General features: G+C 36.1%; 1 long non-coding RNA gene across 1 annotated transcript in view; it reads left to right on the forward strand.

Moving 5' to 3' along the window:
• LOC144294359 (uncharacterized) overlaps positions 1-21,042 on the forward strand; it is a 91,118-nt gene that overhangs the window by 51,148 nt on the left and 18,928 nt on the right. Inside the window, exon 3 of the long non-coding RNA XR_013361761.1 lies at positions 7,509-7,613. This is a non-coding gene — a long non-coding RNA (uncharacterized LOC144294359). The remainder of the gene's footprint in view (positions 1-7,508; positions 7,614-21,042) is intronic.

Here is a 21,042-nt window from a genome sequence, read left to right on the forward strand (position 1 = left end):
CCCCAGCATGCTGACAGTAATAATAGAGTATTAAGAAGAACAGGAAGACATTTTCAAGAAAACAGCCATGAAGTCTAATCCACCTAGACTTTTATTGAGGATGACATGCCCTTTGTAATCTCCTGTCCTCTATCTCTATCAGCAAAACAGACTTCTACTTCTGCTTCCACCTCTGTGTTGTTTTAGTCAGCCAGAAAATTCTATGACTCCTTTTGACACAACAGATTTTGTCCCCCTATTCCTTCCCTGCAGAGGTTATCAACATGGCAAATAATTATGAATCCTAAGGTGAAAACAGAACCTTCACGTAGAGCTGAGCATTTTTTACCCCAGGGGATTATTGATTTGTGCAGTGACTTTTGTCCTTGGTAAATCTCAATTTTCAATGGTGAATGCATTTGTAAGTATAAGCCAAACTCCTGGGGAGGCCTTGCTTCCATTAATACATACTTTATTGGGAAGCTTGTCTTTCTCCATAGGACTTCACTCTAGACATTTGAAATTCCAGATGTAGACAAAATGAGATTTCAAAGAAGTAGGTCTACTAAAATGATGGACTAATGTCAAAGTCAAACTAGCTTTAGATTAGCCTTGCAATTATTTGGATTAAAATTGGAAATCAAATTTTATTATGGATTGTATTTGCAATATTATTATGGAGTATTTGCATAATACTCCAGAACAGTTTCTTCATCTTGTTACTATGGGTATTTGGCGCTGGAATTTTTTTTTTTTTTTTTTTTTTTTGTGGTGGGGAAGCTATCCTGTGCATCACAGGAAGTTTAACAGCATTCCTAAACTATACTCCCAAGATGTCAATAGCACCTTACCTGCCAGTTGTGACAGCTAATACTCTGTAGAGTGTGCCAGATGTTCCCTGGCAGACAAAATCATACCCTGGTTGAGAACCCTTCTGTAAAATACTCTGTGACTTCTCTTGAAATTCACACAGAAAATTATGGATCCTTACAGCTAAAAATGTTATCCAGGATCCCCTCATTGGGCAAAGTTGTTTTTTTTTCCATTTTTTTCTTACAGATTTTTTTTTCACAAGAAAAATTTATTTATTTATTCACGAGAGACACACAGAGAGAAACAGGCTCCATGCAGGGAGCCCTATGTGGGACTCGATCCCAGGACTCCAGTATCACACCCTGGGCCAAACGCAGCTGCACAACCACTGAGCCACCCAGGTGTCCCCCCATTTTTCCCCAACAGAGTTCAGTTTCCTCATTTCTAAGACATCTAACCGGGGATCCCTGGGTGGCGCAGCGGTTTGGCGCCTGCCTTTGGCGCAGGGTGCAATCCTGGAGACCCGGGATCGAATCCCATGTCGGGCTCCCTGTGCATGGAGCCTGCTTCTCCCCCTGCCTATGTCTCTACCTCTCCCTCTCTCTCTGTGACTATCATAAAAAAAAAAAAAAAAAAGAAAAAAAAAAAGACATCTAACTAATCCTCAGTTCTTCTGGCCTAATATGATTGCAGTTTTATTTTCTGATGCTAAAGTCTGGTAGGATGACATGATGGTACTTTCAGGACAACTTCCAAGTGTCCCTCACCATCAGGGCCATGAAATTTTATAGTCATTGTTACCTGCTGGCATCCTTCTACCTACAGCAGCTCAAGTGTGGTTCCCCTTTCTTCTACATTTATTTCTTTTCTTTTTTTAATTAAAGTATAGTTGACATACAGTATTCTATTAGTTTAGTCACACACTGTGGTGATTTGATCTTTTATATATTTCAAGTGATCTTTATAAATGTAGTCACCTCCTGTCACCATAAAAACCTATTACAATATTATTGACTATATTCCCTATGCTATACATTGTATTCCTTAACTTATTTATTTTATAAATGGGAGTTTGTACCTCTTAATCCCCTTCACCTATTTTGCCTGCAACCTAACCCCATCCCCACTCTGCTAAGCAACAGTTTCCTATATCTATGAGACTGTTTTGTTCTGCTTGTTCATTTTTTTCTTTGATTCCACATACAAGTGAAATCATATGGTGTTTGCCTCTCACTGTTTGACTTCTCTTACTTCACATCATAACCTATAGTCCAGCCATGTGTTGCAAATGGCAAGATTTCATTCTTTTTTTATAGCTGAGTAATATTTTGTTGCCTCTGTGTATGTGTATGTGTGTAAATATATATATATATCTTACCCATTCATCTATTCATAGACACTTAGGTTACTTCCATATTCTGGCTATTGTAAATAATGCTGAAATTAAAACAGGAGTGCATATATCTCCTCAATTGGTATTTTTGTTTTCTTTGGATAAATGCCCAGAAGTGGAGTTGCTGGATCTATCTAGTCATTCTATTTTTAATGTTTTGAGAACCTCCGTACTATTTTCCATAAAGGCTTGACCAATTTATATTACCACCTGTACAACTGTACAAGGCTTCCCTTTTCTCTATGTCCTTGCCGACACTTGTGATTTCTTGTCTTTCTCATTTTAGCCATTCTAACAGATGTGACATGATATCTCATTGCGGTTTTTGCATTTCCCTGTTGATTGATGATGTTGAACATATTTTCATGCGCCTCTTGGCCTTTGTATGTCTTACTTAGAAAAATAATTCAAGTTCTCTGCCCATTTTTAAATCAGGTTGTTTAGGGGCACCTGGTTCCCTTAGTCATTAGGTGTTTGACTCTTCTTTTCAGCTCAAATCATGATCTGAGGATTGTGAGGAAGAGCTCCATGTCTGGCTCCGCACTCAGGGAGAGACTGCTGGAGATTCTTCCTCTTCCTCTATCTCTGTCTCCCCCATCTCGCTCTCATCAATCAATCAATCAATCAATCAATCAGGTTATTTGGTTGTGTAAGTTCTTTATATTTTAGATACCAGTCCCTTACTGCATGTGTGATATGCAATATCTTCCCCAATCACTATTTCTCCTTTTCATTTTGTTGATTATTTTCTTCACTGTACAAAAGCTTTAGGTTGATGTGATTTGTTTATTTTAGCTTTTATTGATCTTGTCTGAGGAGACTGATCCAAAATATATTGTTAAGACTGATGTCAAAAAAATTATTGCCTATGCTTTCTTATGGGAGTTTTATGGTTTCAGGTCCTGCATTCCAAGTCTTTAATCCATTTTGAATGTGTTTTTGCATATGGTATAAGAGAATGGTCCAGTTTCATTCTTCAGCATGCAGCTGTTCAATTTTCCCAGAACCGTTTATTGAAGAGACTGTCTTCCCCATTGCATACTGTTGCCTCCTTTGTCATAGATGAATTGACCATATATGTATGGATTTATTTCTGAGCTCTTTTATCTATGTATCTATTTTTGTGTCAGTATCATAGCCTTTTGGTTACTACATTTTTTTGTGATATAGTTTGAAACTAAGATATGTAATACCTCTAGCTCTGTTCTTCTTTCTCAAAATCGCTTTAGCTATTAGGGGTCTTTGTAGTTCTATATTAATTTTAGGATTCTTTGTTCTAGTTCTGTGAAAATATGCCATTCATATTTTGATGGAGATTGCACCAAATCTGTAGATTGCTTTGGGTAGTATGGACATTTTAATGATGTAAAATTTTCCAATCCATGGACATGGACTATTTTTCTATTTATAGGCATACCTCATTTTATTGACTTTATCATTTTGCACTTCCCATATAATTGTGTTTTTTAAAAGTTGAAGGTTTGTGGCAAACTCTGTATTGAGTGAGTTCATCAGCACCATTTTCCCAATAGCATTTGCTTCTTTCATGTCTCTGTGTCACATTTTTGTAATTCTTGCAATATTTCAAACTTTTCTTCTTATTGTATTTGTTATGATGGTTTATGATCAGTAATTACAATTTGCTGAAAGCTCAGATGATGGTTAGCATTTTTAGTGGTAAAATATTTTTTAAAGATTTATTAATTTGAGGGAGAGAGGGAGAGGAGGGGGAGAGACAGAGGGAGAGGAACAGAGAGAATCTCAAGCAGACTTCACGCTGAGCATGGAGCTTAATATGGGGCTCAATCCCATGATCCTGAGATCATGACCTGAGCTGAAACCAAGAGTCAGACATTCAACTGACTGAGCCACCCAGGTGCCATGATAAAATATTTTTTATTAAAATAAGTACATTGCTTTTTTAGGCATAATACTACTGTACACTTTATAGATTACACTGTAGTATAAACTTACTTTTAAATGCATTGAGAATGGGAATCCAAAAACTCATTTGACTAGCTTTATTGTGATATTTGCTTTATTGTGGTATCTGGAACCAAATTTGCAATATCTCCAAGGTAAGCCTGTCTTTGTGTCATCTTCAATTTCTTTAACTACTTCCTTATAGTTTTCAGAGTACAGTCCTTTCACATCCTTGGTTAACTTTATTCCTAGGTATTTTATGCAATTATAAATGGGATTATTTTCTTAATTTCTCTTCCTGATAGCTCATTGTTTGTGCAATAATTATTCAATAATAATTCTGTATATTAATTTTGTATCTGTGTCTTTGCTGAGTTCATTTCTCAGTTCTAATCGTTTCTCTATAGAGTCGTTAGGGTTTTTAATATATAGTATCATGTCTTCTTCAAATAATGACAGCTTTATTTCTTCCTTTCCAATTTGGATGCCTATTCCTTTTTTTTCCCCCTAATTTTGTGACTAGGACTTTCAATACTATGGTGGATAAAAGTGGTGAGAATTAGCATTCTTGTCTTTGTTCTTGATCTTCGACAAAAAGCTTTTATTTAGCTTTTGACCATTGAATATGGTGTTAGCTGTGAGTTTGTCATACATGGCCTTTATTATGTTGAGGTACATTCCTTCTATATACACTGTGTTGAGAGTTTTTTTTTTTTTATCATAAATGGATGTTGAATTTTGTCAAATGCTTTTTCTGCATCTACTGAGATAATCATATGATTTTTATTTTTTATTTTTTTTTTGTAAATCTGGTGTATCATATTGATTAATTTATGGATGTTGAAATATCTTTGAATCCCTGGAATAAATTCCACTTGGTCATGGTTAATGACTCTCTTAAAGTATTGTTGAATTTGGTTTGCTAATATTTTTGTTGAGGACTTTTGCATCTATGTTCATCCAGGGTATTGGCCTATAATTTGTGTGTGTGTGAGATTGTGTGCATGCTTGCACATGCATGGTGTTTTTGTCTGGTATTGATATCATTTATGAAAATGCTGTTTTATAAAATGAGTTTGGAAGCTTTCCTTCCTATTCAGTTTCTTGGAATAAGTAGAGGATAGGTACTAACTCTTGGAATGTTTGGAAGAATTTATCTCTGAAAGTTTAACTTGATTTTTGGTAGTTCTTGAATTACTAATTCAATTTCATTACTTGCAATCAGTCTATTTAGGTTTTCTGTTTCTTTGTGATTCAGTTTTAGAATATTGTGTGTTTCTAGTATTTATCTGTTTCATCTAGATTTTTCCATTTGTTAGTGTATAAATATAGTAATCTCTTATGATCCTTGTATTTCTGTGGTTTCAGTTGTATCATTTCCTCTTCCATTTCCAATTTTATTGATTGGGGCCCTCTTTTTCTTGATGAGTCTATCTAGAAGTTTATCAATTTTGTTTATCTTCTTAAAGAACTAGCTTTTAGTTTCATTGATCATTTCTACTGTTTTTCATCTCCATTTCATTTATTTCTGCTCTGATCTGTATTATTTCCTTCCTTCTACCAACATAGTTTTTGTTCTTTTTTCTAGTTTCTTTAGGTATAATGTTGGATTGTTTACTTGGAATTTTTCTTGTGTCTTGAGATAGGCTCATATTGCTATGACTTTCCTTATTAGAATTGCTTTTGCTGTGTCCCAGAGATTTTGTGTTTCAATTTTCATTTTTTCAAAGTATTTCTTTTTAAAATTTTCTCTTTGGTTTCTTTGTTAAACCACTGGTAGTCTAGGAATATATAACCTAATCCTCATGTGTTTGTGGCTTTTGTCCAGCTTTCTTCTTGTATTGATTTCTAGTTTCATGCCAGTATGGTCAAAAAAGATCTTAATTTAATTTCAATCTTCTTGAATTTATTGGGACTTGTTTTGTGGCCTAATATGTGACCTGATCTGTCCTGCAGAATGTTCCGTGCACACTTGAAAAGAATGTGTATTCCAAAGTTTTTGGATGAAGTGTTCTCTATATATCTATTAAGTCGATCTGGTCTAATGTGTCACTTAAGGCCAATGTTTCCTTATTGATTTTCTGTCTGGATGATCTCTCCATTAATATAAGTGGAGTGTTAAAGTCCCTTACTATTATTGTATTGCTGTGAATTTCTCCCTTTATGTCTGTATTATTTGCTTTATATATTTAGGTTCTCTCATGTTGGGTACAGAAACATTTATAAATGTTATATCTTCTTTGATTGACCTCTTTATAATTATGCATTGCCCTTCTTTGTCTTTTGTTACAGTCTTTGTTTTAAAGTCTATTTTGTCTGATATGAGTATTGCTGTACCAGCTTTCTTTTCATTTCCATTTGTATGGAATATCTTTCTCCATCGTTTTACTTTCACTGGGTGTGTGTCTTTAGATGTGGAGAGAGTCTCTAGTAGGCAGTATATAGATTTTTTTTTAAACCACTGACCTTTGCTGAAAAATGTGAAATTGTGGTCTTCCTGCTTCATAAAAATTATATTCATTAAGATCCTTTGACCTCATAAAAGACTGATGACTTCAAATCTAGAGGTTTTTTCTTTAATTTGCATACTTCTTTCTATAGTATTGGTTCTGTTGTCTACCTCTTGTTCCTTTAAATTCTTGTGTCTCTCAGCATCTCTTCATCATTCCTTTTTTCAAAATATTGTATTGATTTATTTGTGAGAGAGAAAGAGGGAGAGCATGAGTTGGGCGGGGGGCGCTGCAGAGGAAGAGGGAGAAACAGATTCCCTGCTGAGCAGGAGTCCAGTGTGGGGCTTGACCCCAGGACCCTGAGACCATGACCTGTGCCAAAAGCAGACGCTTAACCAACAGAGCTATCCAGGTGCCTCAACTCTTCCTTCCATCATTCTATTTTTAAAGTAAAAATACCTTTCTCCATTCATTCAGCTTCTTCTTTTCTCTAACTTTGGGCTCTTTCCAAGATTTCAGTCTTTAGTTTTCCATGTATTTTCTCTTCTTTTTGCTTTTTAAACCTCCCCTTGAAGATAAAATAATTTTTGTAGCACAATCTCTTACATCAATGCACATGTCTCTTGGAATTGGGCTTGAGCTACCAAGGCCCAGCACTTTCTTTTTTTTTTCCTGCTAATTGCCATAGGAAAAAAAGTAAACACATGAGAAATTATGATGCATCTGCCTTCCATTCTGATTTTTACTTACCCCAGTCCTCAACTTTAGAATTTTATAACTTGATTATTATTTCATAAAAATAATTTTAATTACTACTTGTTATTGTGGATATATATCATTTTCTGCATTTGTATAATTTTCCATAATTTCTTTTTCCATTGTTCAAAGAATACTGGAATTCACAGACTGGTAGGTAAATGCTTGCTTACTTCTTCATTTTTTGCCCATAGGATTCATTCCTTGAAGAAAAAGCACTGATTCAAAGAGCCTATAGATATTTAATGGCCAATCAGTATTGCTCAGAGGGGATCTCCTTGGCTTCATGCATCAACTGGGTAAGTACTCAATAGGTTCTTATTACGATCCGAGCCCTGTACTCCTTTAGCCACTTCTAGAATCCATTTGTCATTCTATTAAATTAATTTTGCTTAAAGCTTATTTTCATTTGTCATTTTCCTGCTTGGAAGCCTCTTACATACACTCAGGTCTTAGGGCTAAAGCTGAACTCTCTAGATTGCCAGTTAGGCCCTGCCTGGCCCCTTCTACCCAAGAGCAAGTGCATGCATGTGTGCACGCACACAGAGCCCCAGCTTTCTTTTCCGATAGGACTTCCACCACCCTCTAATGTCACCCTTCTACATTTCTTTAGGTTGGTGTCCTATCCTTTTGACACATACTCATTCCTGATTTTATATTTTTGCATTCCCACCCACCCTCTCACCATCCCACCATTCTTTCAAAGAGCTGGAAAGGCATTCTAAGTGTTTTCCTCTTCCAAATGTAACAGTGTATTCCAGTGATTTTCTCCTCAAACCCTAATTAGTCCTGTCTTTGCCAGGTTAACTGGTGGAGCCAATTAATCACCACTTAATGTTATTTTGTCGTTCAAGTATATTAAACTCATTCTAGGTAGGATGGTAATAATTTTCACCTCTCATTCTGAACAGAATGCCGTATACTCTGTTTTATGGCTCATAAACGAATTTAAATTTTTTGAGCATCTACTATGTGTTAGTCACTGTTCTCAGTTCTGGGAATACAATGATAATAAATTAGCTATGGTCTTTATCTTCATCACATGGACAATCTAAGAGTCTACTGTTTTTGCTTTCCAGACCTACCCATTTAAGCACACCCTGAACACCTATATTTTCCTCATAAACTCAATTTTGGACTGCTATCACTGTACCTCGTCTCAAAACTGATTTGTGATAAACTTATTTTACAAATAGACAATAACCTGGGAATTCAGTAATTAAGTAAAGCTCAGATTTATGAAATTTATGAAAGTTAATTCTGCATTATCTGGCCTTTCCAGCATAATAAGTGAAAGTATTCAAAGAGTTGTAAGACTGGTGGAGCTTGATTTCACAGAGAACTTCACAAGGTCAATCCTGGGGCTATCCATAAGGATTATTATATATATATATATTAAGATTTTATTTATTTATTCATGAGAGACAGAGAGAGAGAGAGAGAGAGAGAGGCAGAGACACAGGCAGAGGGAGAAGCAGGCTCCATGCAGGGAGCCCGACATGGGACTCAATCCTAGGTCTCCAGGATCAGGCCCTAGGCCAAAGGCAGCACTAAACTGCTGAGCCACCTGGGCTGTCCCAGGATTATTATATTTTAAAGAAAAATATATACAATGTCTTTTTATATTCTAGTTTTCCAGTGTTAAATAAGATTTACTAAATGAGAGTAAACACAGATTATATAAAACCACATAAAGATGAAGGAAATAGATTACAGCTGTGAAGAATTTGTACACTGAGAAGGAAAGACATGCAAATGTGATAACCTTTATTTTTAGCCCCCAAAATATTGTAATGGATTCACTTTGGTTGGTATCTCAGCTCTGAAAAGTCCTTTCATTGAGAAAACTGGAAATCCTCAGCCTTTGATGAGTACTGTTAGATTCTATTTTGCACTGTGAAATATGCAATTTTGTCAAGATCTTAAACTATAACAAAATATCTTGATATTTGAGAAAATATCTTAATGGAGATGTAAGTACTGAGGTTTCCTTGGGTCAGCGATCTCCACTGGTATCAAAATCCCCAAGAACACAAGCAGGAAATGGTGGAAGTGATTAGGGAGATTTTATACTTTAATTTGTAACAAATAATACACAAGGAAAGAAAGGGCAAATCTCCTAAGTAAAGGGATTAGACAAAAATCTAACTAAGGATATAAATGACCTGTATGTTTCCTTTGACTAATCTGGTAAGAAAATAGGAAATAAAGCAAAACAAAGCAAAGAAAAAAACACCTACGCTATAAATAACAGAAGAAAGATAAAGAAACAACAATGATGATTTATTCACAAGTTCCCAGGGACTTAATGTAAAATATTCTTGGGTATAATGAGATGATTTTGATTGCCTTTATTTGTCACAATTTCATTCAAGATGATCTAAGCAAAAATATGAGAATACAATTACTGAATGGTTTTCAGTTTTAACACTTTACATCTAAAATTTTGAATGATATTTTAAACTGGGAAGACAGTTTTAGGGGAGTATTGTTCTTTCTTCTTTGTTTAATTCATTGGAAAGTTATAAAATGATATTTTAGAGACTCATCTCTGAAAATAGAGGCATTATTTAATAATATATATAATAGATAATATAAGTATATTTATATCAATATATATATTTACAAAATTAGATGGGTCTACCATAGTTAGGCATAAGGAAAACTTTTGACTGGTATAGTTTGCTGCATTTCTACTTTTGCTCTCTCTTTATATCACAAAGCCTAGAAAATTCCATGGAGTTCTGTTTTTCAGAAATATATGTACAGCTTTTGTTGTTTTTATACCCCTTGAACATCAGTTTCACTTTATCATTACAGTTCATATGTTTCCAAGACCCATGATACCCCTATTTCCCTGATATAAATCATATATGAATTGGCACTGAGTTGGTCTCAGTGGGTTGTAAGTCCAACATGGTTTCACACATCTATTTATATAGTCATTTTTTTAAAGCTGTGATATAATGTTTTGCTAAAGAGTACATTTGGTTTTCAACCTAATATGATATTTTCTTCAGACCTCAAAATCCTTGTCAATGACTGAAATTGCAAAGAATTGGAATATGGAGGAATTTTCTAAGGATGAAAAGGTCCCAGGTCACAACTCTGGCCTGTGTGAGTCACTGTGGTTGAAAATGCTCAAAATGAGGCTGCATCGCTACCTGGAAACTGTGTGTAGTTAAAGGATGTTTTACTCTTTCTTTTGGAACTAGAGTAAGAAGTTTATTTTATCTTTTTTTAAATCTTAGTTTCAGAGTTTATACTCTTCATTTCATATGATCCTCACCATCCACTTGAGTTCCTTTTGTTTTATTTTTTATTTTTATTTTTATTTTTTTACTGCCCATAGTATTTGTTTGTTGTTTGTTTATCAAGAATTTATCATTCTAGAGCCTAATGTTCATGTTTCATAGTTCAGGAACACAGGGGACTGACAAACATCCATGGAATTCAACCCAAATAAATTCTATACATTCCCAAGTCACTTTGCACTCTTCAAGATGCCAGCCTTCTTCATCTCCTCAAGATCTTTCATGAATCATAATTGCTGTAGAAATCTGCATATGCCTTCTTCCTTGGTTCAGTCACAACAAACTTATAGAAAGCTGCAGTCCCCAGGGATACGGTGATTGCTCCAACGGTATGAAATCTTGCACATTTGGCCAGAAGGCTTCACATCTGAGATTTTATCAAAGCATTAGAAGTCATTGCAGTTATTCTCCTCAACATCAAGCTCAAATCCAACATCCTTCCTAACTGATACAACAAGAGTTCTTTTTTTTTTCCCTAAATTTTATTTCATTTCATCCTCCCTTTCTTCACCAATCCTTACCTCATTTTATCCCCCAGATGGGAACTCACTCAATTATGTGTAACTTATCCTTAAATCTCCATTTATTCTTTAAAAATGTGTAGACTTTAATGAACATCTATGTCTTAAATGTAAACAAATGGTATTACTTACAAATCTCATTTACTTTCCTAATATAGACATTTGTTGATATTTATTTACCACTAATTATAGCTAGGTCATAATTACTGATTTGAAACTTTTGTTTTGGCTTTAGAATCCTCTATTAAAGAAGATTTTTATAGACCATCAAGACAGACAGATGAAAGTAGGGCTGCTTTGGCAAAGGTGTATAGGGGTCTGGCGCCCCCCTCAATCTGCCTGGTCTTTTCTACTCCCTAAAGTGGTCTCTGAAATATCTCTTTTGAATTGAGGGCTCTTTGGAACACAATACAGGAACTCTTGGACTAGATGCTTCTTAAATTATACTCCTACTCTTTTTCCAAGATTTATCCTTCTATGAAAAACAGTGTATACATAAGCTTATGTGTCATGCCAATTAACCTTTGTGAGAAAGATCTTGTTTTGGTATCTTCAGTGGATCTACTCAGTGCTCCATACACATTTTAAGGGAGTGGGTGGGCAAGGCCCTTATTTCAGTTGACAAGGAGAGACACTGGTATGTAGACAAGCAATTTATACAACAGGCTAGTAGAGTACTTGGAGGATGCATCACTAGGTTACCTCTCCCTGTATATGAAAGCTCCTTCATTCCTTTTTCAAATAAATGAGAATATGGAAAGTTAGCACCTCATGAGATATCACATGGGGTTGCACCCTAATGAAACTTCAGCACTAACACACACACACACACACACACACACACACACACAATATGACATTTAAGTAAAAATCTTTTAAAAATTAGTTCTACAGTTTCAGCCTCCTTACAGAGAGTATAGTGAAGAGAAATATGAACTCACTTTTCTCCAGGCTATGGGGCCTCTGAGGCCATTTGTGTCTGTACTACATGACCTCAAGCTGAAAGGATTTTGAATTAATATGTCTTCCTTCATGTTTTTTGTTGGTGGTGGTATTTCTTTCTTGTATTTCTCACTAATGTCAGCCTATCATTAGTAGTCAGTCTTTTCCACTTCCTCTTAATTGCCATGTCTAATCTAGTGTGAATTGAGAAAGCCAGATAAGCAAGCCTTTAAAAATTGGCTCCAAACTGTACAATTTTGCCTGAAGGCTCTGGTGCCCCCTGAATAAATTGCACAGCATTTAATGTTTTGATTTTATGGCAGCTCTTTTGGATGCTCAGAGGTTTTTTTGTTTTGTTTTGTTTTGTTTTTCATCTCCTTTCTGGCTCTTGTCTACTTTTCGGACAGTGAAGGTTGCTAGATGAGTGCTAGAGGGACAGAGTCAATGTTCACTGTGTTTGTTTTTGGTAGAAAATACATATTCAGGGATGTTGGAGCTCCCATTATCCTTCTGCTGCACTTGGATTGGGATTAATTTGACTTGAAGAGCCAGATATTTTTTCAGAGTCAGTGAATTATTTTTGGTTTACTGAAATAGTCAAGCTGATTCTGGAATAGGTCCCAAATGTACTCATGGGATGTTTCTTAGATAATCTGTGGTTATAATTGATTGCTTCTCTCATGATAACTAAAAAATTCCAACCGTTAGAAATCTGTCCATACTCATTGGCTCAAAGACTCTCAGTTGAAAACCATGGTGCTATTTTGTTGTTTTGTTAGTAATACCAGTTGTATTAAGTAAAAGTCTTTCAGAGGTTGAATACTTTTTTTAGATGATTTTGTAATGCTGAGAGGTGAATTTACCTATTAGTATTTTTAATACTAATACCTATTAATCTTTTAGTTATACTAAGTATTTATTTATATTTTAATACCTATTTAATACCTATTAGTATTTTTTAATAATGGTGATGTCAGTGAAACCCAATAGATGTTTTACTTGTAGGTCTTCTAATCACAAGGATTTGAATTCAATTCAATTTTGGAGAATGTAGTTCAATGTACAGTGTATATCAGAAAGAGGACATATAATAATTCCTGTTCTTTAATGGGGTTTTATCATATTCCTTTAAATAATAGCCTGCCATAGTCTAAAAGAAAAGATGGCTATATGAGTATTCTCAAGTTCCAGCTAAAACACGTTGATGCTAATGTGACATGATCAGTATTGACTATGCCATTCTTTCTTTTTCCTTCCTGACCTGATCAGCAACCACAAGACTCACACAGAGTCTGTGCCCCCCAGCTGCTTTGCCATTGCTTCTTTTCTTCCATTTCCAAATTTATTTATTGTTCTACTTTGCTGTCCAACCCTTACTGATTCTATTTTGAAATGAGACATTGGCATAAAAAGGTAAGAATCTGCTTTTCTCCAATAATTCTTCATAATTCCCACCAGAAAGAAACAAGATGGTGGAATCCCATGTAGTTGTTTAGAAAGGACAAACAAGGTCAGCAAGCTGCTGTGCCTGTGGCAAGAGTCCATGATACATGATTTAAGTAAACAATTGTGGTTGCAAAATAGTATTATGATTCCATATTTGTACAACAACAGTAGTAGGAATAACAGTGCAATGATGCATAGGAATGTTTCTGGAAGAAAAATGACCGTACTACCAAAAGTGCTCTGACTGGGGAAGGGGAACAAAGAGGGAAGGATTTGATTATTTGGCATTGTATCTCTTTCTAAAATGACAATGCACTACATTTGTAATAAAACAATGCCATTTGGGGGATTATTTTATGGAAAAGACTGGAGAAGCTGAGTGATGGATTTCTTTGGGTGCATAAAGGAGGATGACATAGAAAGGACAGGTACTTCTGGCCAGGATCACTGATAGGTGCCTACTTTGTCCATGCTGGGAACATATATTCTATAGGCTTAGCACCGAGACTGTCTAGCTGCTAGTAGTTAAATGATAGAATTGAAGGATAGACTTTCTGTCACCCTCCAAATCACTGAAAATAATTGGACTGACCCTCTGATTGGCCCAGAAGAGGTTCTCACAGAGGTGCTTTGACCCAATTCTCTACAGTCATTTTCTGACAGAGGTTACGTTGCTAGTATTTAATTGGATTGGAGAGATGAAAGGAAAAGCGTTATATATTTAGAACCACGTTGGCATTGAGATGAGCTCCCTCCAGGCATGTGTGGACCTGGGATTAGTCTTAGATTGACCACTAGGACACAATCCAGAGTCATTTTTCAAACATTTCTTTTAAATATCATGGTCTGCAAATGTGATACCAGATAACCAGATATTACAATTACCATTTGAGCCATTTTCACACTTTTGAGTAAAAAAAAAAGATCTTTCACTCATTTATTTAAGAAAGGAAGAAGAGTCTGTCTGACCCTGTCTGTCTGTATGTGGAGCACAAGAACAGCAAAATCTCTTTATTACAAATGGAAAACACGAACGTGTTTTTTTTGGCTTTAGAGTCAAAGTAAAAGGTCAGCCAGAAAAAATACCCTTTTTAAGTTTTCTACTGTAAAGAACTAAGTTGTAAGTACATAGGAATTTTCATATAGTAGTGGTAGGAGAGTAAGTAAATGATACAGCTTTCTTGGGAGGGCTCACTGGGAAACACTGATTAGCAATGAAAATTAGCATACATTTTTGTTCTAGTTATTTATAGCTACATTAAAAAACCCTCAAAATTTAGTGGTTAAAAAATTAATTTCCTATGGCTTCTGTGGAGGAACTGGGCTTAGCTGGGTTGTTCTCATTGGGATCTTTCATATGGTTGCAGTCAGAGGACAGCTAGGGTTGTAGTTACCCAAAAAATCATCTGAACTAGACATCCAGGTTGGCTTTTTCATTCATGGCATGTACAGTACCTCAACTTAAATATCTAGAGCAGATGTGAGTTGACTGGTTTTTCTCTCTCTCTCCTAATATGGCATTTCCAAATGATTAACTTAAGCTTCCTCACAGCATGAGGGTTTCAAGGTAGTCATGTTTCTGACACAGTGACTGGCTTCCCCCAGGTGGAAACTGCAAGGCTTCTTATGACCTGGCTTCAGAAATTCAACACAGCTTTCACTGCATTTTGTTGATCAAATAAATTGGTTCTGTTCATTTTCAAGAAGATGGGAAATTAGACTCTACCTGTTGATGTGAGGAGCAGTATGTGAAACCATCTTCAGAGACCATTTAGCACTCCTAGCTGTGGATGGGCAGTCTCATGTTTTTCTAATTGCCCTACAAAAATGAATGCACTTGTAATCAAGAGCACATGTATAAAAAGTCACTGTAGCATTGTTTATATTCCTTCCCCCAAATTAACTTAAATACTCATCAATGGGTGGATGTTTAAATAAACTATGGTAAATTTATGTTAATATTAAAAGGAATGTACCAAATCTATGTAAAGTAACATCAATACATATCTGATATATATTATTGAGATAAAAGAAAGAAGTTGCAAAATTATATGCACAGTAAAACTCTATGTAATACTATGTAATTTCCATGAAGTCTATTTTTATAAATATATAGTTGTAGATGTATATTTAAAAGCATAGGCAAATGATCTGGAAGGAGGTATGCCACAAACTGTGATGTTTGGTGATAGGAGAAGGATTGGAGTTTTTCAGGGAGGAGGGGGCATAGATTTAGACTTAAATATGTCAAGTCTCATTTTTTTTCTGAAAGGAAAATTGGTTTTTACTTGACTAAGTAAAAATTAATTAAGAATATACAAAATATATTTGAATGGTGTAAGTACTAAAGCCCACTTATACTCAGTGGCATATGTTGAGGAAAAAGAAACTAATAACTTTCTTTGTAAGAAGTTACTAAAAAACTTAGGTAGATAAATAAAGAGGCAGAAATGAATAATGCCCTCCTTATACAGGTAGACGTGGATTTTCTATAAAGTGATGTGCATTGCTTTGTGAACAGCCAGGTCAATATCTAGTAGAGGACAAGTTAAGACAGAGTCCTTTAAAATGTTTCCACAGACGAGATCGGGCGCGTTCAGGGTGGTATGGCCGTAGACAGTCGGAGAAGGACAAACATTATATGTTCTCATTCATTTGGGGAATATAAATAATAGTGAAAGGGAATATAAGGGAAGGGAGAAGAAATGTGTGGGAAATATTAGAAAGGGAGACAGAACGTAAAGACTGCTAACTCTGGGAAACGAACTAGGGGTGGTGGAAGGGGAGGAGGGCGGGGGGTGGGGGTGAATGGGTGACGGGCACTGGGGGTTATTCTGTATGTTAGTAAATTGAACACCAATAAAAAAAAAATGTTTCCACAGCTTAGATCAAGGAACATCTTTTTCAAAGTTATTGCAACTGCCACAGTGGGAGTGTGAGAGAAATTGACGTCTAATTTTCCTCCAATTTTTCTACCTCTCATTGTGTTTTGTCAGCATCTCTCACTCAAATCCAAACTTTTATTAATGTTTAGAGGACTAATAATTGGCCTAAAATCTGGAGACTCGATATTGAAGCAAATATAAATGAAAGGTAAAAGGGTTTTGATTCGGCTTTTCCTTTTATCTCACTGCCCTTAGACCTTGCCAGGATATGTACAATGAAATATATTTTCCAAAGTTCAGCAGCTCTGACTCAGTCTCTTTCTTCTCATAGTAACCCTGCTTTGGACTCAGGCTATGCCTCTTCCGATCTATTATCCACTCTTCTCTTCCCATAGGCTGATATGTATAGATTGCATCATAGCATTGCCATAGCCTCTGAATTCTGATTGGATTTGGTAAATGTGGAGGCTTAGACCAAGATTATAAAAGAGAAGGAGAGGTCCAGGCATTAAATCCTTCCACGAAAAATTTCCTTGGGCTGGCTGTGTCCATCAGCTGATGATCACTTCAAGGGCAGCTTTTGGTATTTAATTCCCCCCTCCATTTTTTTCTGTCTTGAGGTGGTAATGACTTGGCTGCTATTGATTCTAGTTACTGCCTTATCCCTTAGTGTTACTCTTCTCTTACACGTTTGTCCTAGCCTCTTATAAATCCTCCACATCTTCCTTCCATGTCTGGTTCTGAGTATGCCATTTGTCTTCTGTTAGGATGACTGCTCTGTGGGGTATGTGTGTGGTGGAGAATACCATTCCCTTTCACCCTCAAAATCTTCATTTTTGTTATTTATCATAATAAAGATATTCAACGTGTACAACAATTGTATATATAATATATATAATGTATACAAGTTTATATATATATGAACTTGTATATATATTCCTATTGGAGGTCTTTGATGTATTATGGCAGGTGTTGTAGGGAAGAGGAGTAGACCTGGGATAACATTCTAGGTACCTGAAAGTCTGGGAATCTCTGAAGGAGTCTGAAACTTTAACAACTTATTTAGAGTGTTAGAGAACAAGAGATGCCAATATATGTGAAGAAGAATATAAGAATTTAAGACATTGTCCCAAAAAGCAGACATCAACTCATCCTAACTGTTTCTATTGCTAACCTACTAACTGTTTACTATGGGCTGTAAGTTGCTGAGATCTAGGGTAGGTGGAGGGGGCAAAGCCCACTTGAGGAGAGAATGAAGAAGAGTTTGCTGACTGAGTTGATTCAGTCAGAGTTCATCCTCTGAGTTAGCTTTGACACAGGGCATAACCTACCTGTTCTCTACTAAGTCCCATAAAATAAGTTCAACATTGAAGGAAATTATAAGCCAGACCAATCTTTATTTGCACTATGTTTCCGTGGGGTTTTAGAGAGGTAGTACGGAAGTGAGTCAGGCAGTGGGTACCAGTACCTTTTAACCTATTTTTTTAAATGGATAAGAAAACCTTGACTTATGGCATTCCTATTTTGTAAATAACACTAGGGAAAGTATGGTATAATTTCCAGCAAAAGCCTACTTCCTTGTTGTAGAAGAAATTCTTCAGAAGCATTAGTACTGGGCTGAAATTATTAATAATAATAATGAATAGCTAGGATTTGTTAAGCATCCTATCATTTAGGAGTTTTTCCCTTTCGAGTAATAGAATAGTCAATTAAAGTGGCTTAACAACAGGACATTTAATTTTCTCTTGTACTAAATTGTCTACAGAGAGATGGTTTCAGGGTTGTTAATACAGCAACTCAAATCTGTCAAGTTCCTTGAGTTGGCTTCTCTGTAATTCTCTTAGCTTTACCCTCATGGTAATGGGATGGAGGTCACACCTCATAAAACAATGTCCATGGAAGGAAAAGGGGGCAGTCTTTTTTCTTCCTGACTCTGTTTTTACAAAAAAGGAAAATCCAAGAAACTCCTAGCAGAATCCCCTTAAGTTGCATGAAGTGGGACCAAGTGTTAGGCCCACCCTTAAACCTATCATTGTCAAGAGAATTCCTTTGTTTGAGTGTGAGGGATGGATTCACCTTCTCAAAACACATTGCTGCCCCATAGCAGAGTAACATCCAGTACTTATTAGCAAGAGGGATGGTTTGGGAGTAGGTGGTCAGCATTCTGCCACAAACTTCTTCTAAGAGCCAGACATGCTGATAGACATTTTGCATAGTCTCTCTGATCATGCCCACAAAGCAATAAGGTTTATGTTATTAGCCACATATGAGGAAACTGAGGCACAGAGAGACTACGTAACTCATCCAAGACCACATTGTACTTAGTGGAGTGGAGAATCATTCATTCAGCAGATATTTGTCAAACACCTGCTCTGTGCAATGAGTATGTGAAGAGAAATAAAGGATCCTCCCTGTTCTCAAGTTGCTTATGGCAGAGTTGGGCAGTTTTGACCAGCAAAGTAATAATGGCACTTTTCATGGTAAGGGCAGCTCATGCAGATGTGTATCAAGTCCACCAATGGCACAAAAAAGTGGGTTATTAGCCCTGCATGAATGGGTCTGGGGAGTTTTCCCAGGAAGCCTGACTCTAGCTGGGTGGATCAACTGAATCTCACACAGAGAGATAGACTAAGGCAGGGAGGGCACTTCAGGCCAAGGGAAAGCATCAGAAAGGTATTGCTCATCACGGAAGGAATGTTCCTTTTCTATTTGTCAAGCTTTCCAATGTTAATTGGAAATTGTGTCTCTAAGGGAATTAGAGCAGATATAAGATGCAATGATCCTAAACCAATTTAGAAATGTACTCCTGCACCTTCAGTGAAATGACTGCTTATAAATTGCTTTAAAGGGAACCTTTCTCATCTTCACATCTACAAAGAAATTCAAAGAAGAGGAGATTTTCTTTCCTAGATAGACTCTTTAGACAACTCCAATCTGTTTTCAGAGAACAAAATAATTAGTTGTAAATTCCAAATGGCACAAAATTTTATCATTTCCCCTGGAGACGAGTTCCCTGAAGAGAAAATTTCTGATTTTTTACCCCCAGTTGATTTGAAAGGGACTGGGTGGAATTATGGTTAGGGAAGAGGAGTAAAAGTAAAGGAGAGATGATAATTAATTTAAGAAGAATCAAGAAGACATTTTAAGGACGTCTGGGTGGCTCAGCGGTTTAGCGCTGCCTTTAGCCCAGGGCCTGATCCTGGAGTCCCTGGATCGAGTCCTACATCAGGTTCCCTGCATGAAGCCTGCTTCTCCCTCTGCCTGTCTCTCTCTCTCTCTCTCTCTCTCTCATGAATAAATAAAATATTTTTTAAAAGGTATTAAAAAAAGAAGACATTTTAGACTAGGATAGCTTCAAGAGCATTAAATATACCTTCTTCATCAGGGCTTAAAAGTTAATTATATTTTGTTCATATGAAGTAATATTCCCCAGTGATGAAAAATTACTAAAACATTTAGTAAAACAGTAAAAAAAAATCACTACAAGGAGTAATAGCTTTTACCCCATTAGCTTTATGTTCTGTAGAACATTCTGTGTGATAGCCTTTGTTTTCTATATTAGAGTTAATGACTTCTAAAATGATTGTCATATCACTTTGTCCCTCTTTCCAGTCTTTCTTACCATTTTCTTGTCCCTCCTCATCCTGTGGATGCACCAACGCATCTAGTATGTACTGATTGGTAGTTCACACTTGTAAAGTTTGATTTAAACACCAACAACTGAAAGAGTCCAACCAATACAAATAAGAGAAAGGAACAAGTGGTGGTGGTGGCGGGTGGTGGTGGAAAACAGGTCAGGGATTGGATTTCTGGCTGGCATTTTATGTTATAATAAACAAAATGCCATCCAGCTGTAATTACTTGATACACCAGCTTTTTATTTATTTTAAATTTTTGCTCCTTGTTTTTTGGGATAACAGATTTGGAGCTGGCTAGTAAGAATCCACGCCCTCCATCTTTCTTGCCTCTATCCTTACCAGAGCCAAATGAGTGCCCAAATGATTTCCTATAACTAATCATCCCCAGCACTGTCATAGATCTAGATGACATTGACATGCTTTAAATCCAACTGGGAAATGACCAGTCATGAAGGATAGCTTGGAGATGACATAGGGAGCTGTGGTTTTAGTACATCCCAGCTTCATACCTTAGATCCTAATACCTTACATCCCAATTTAACAATGCAAATTATAAGAGAACATTCATAATCTAATAACAATATAGTTGAAGATCCTGAGAAAATAAATTCTGTTTTCTTCATTGGAAATGACAATAATGTGTAATTTTTTTTTAAGTTTTTTAATCAGAGAGCTTTTCATTTGGAAATATAGGAACTATGAGCTGTAGGCATCTTTATACTAGTTTATCCTATCTGTTATGTGAATTGAATAAGGGTGATAGATACCTCTGCAAAACTTGAGTTAATAACCATGACCTTCAATAATGAGTATTATAACCTTTCCTCAATAAATGACTGATGATTTTAGAATGAACAGTCCCATCTCAGGGTTCTCAGGCAGAGTTGGCCTTGGCTGGAAATATAGAAAGAGCTAGCAGTAGAAATGGTTGTGGCAACTCTGTTACTCATACCACATACATCCCTGAGGAATTTAATTCACC

Source organism: Canis aureus, chromosome 22 (assembly GCF_053574225.1).
Source record: "Canis aureus isolate CA01 chromosome 22, VMU_Caureus_v.1.0, whole genome shotgun sequence".
NCBI lineage: Eukaryota > Metazoa > Chordata > Mammalia > Carnivora > Canidae > Canis > Canis aureus.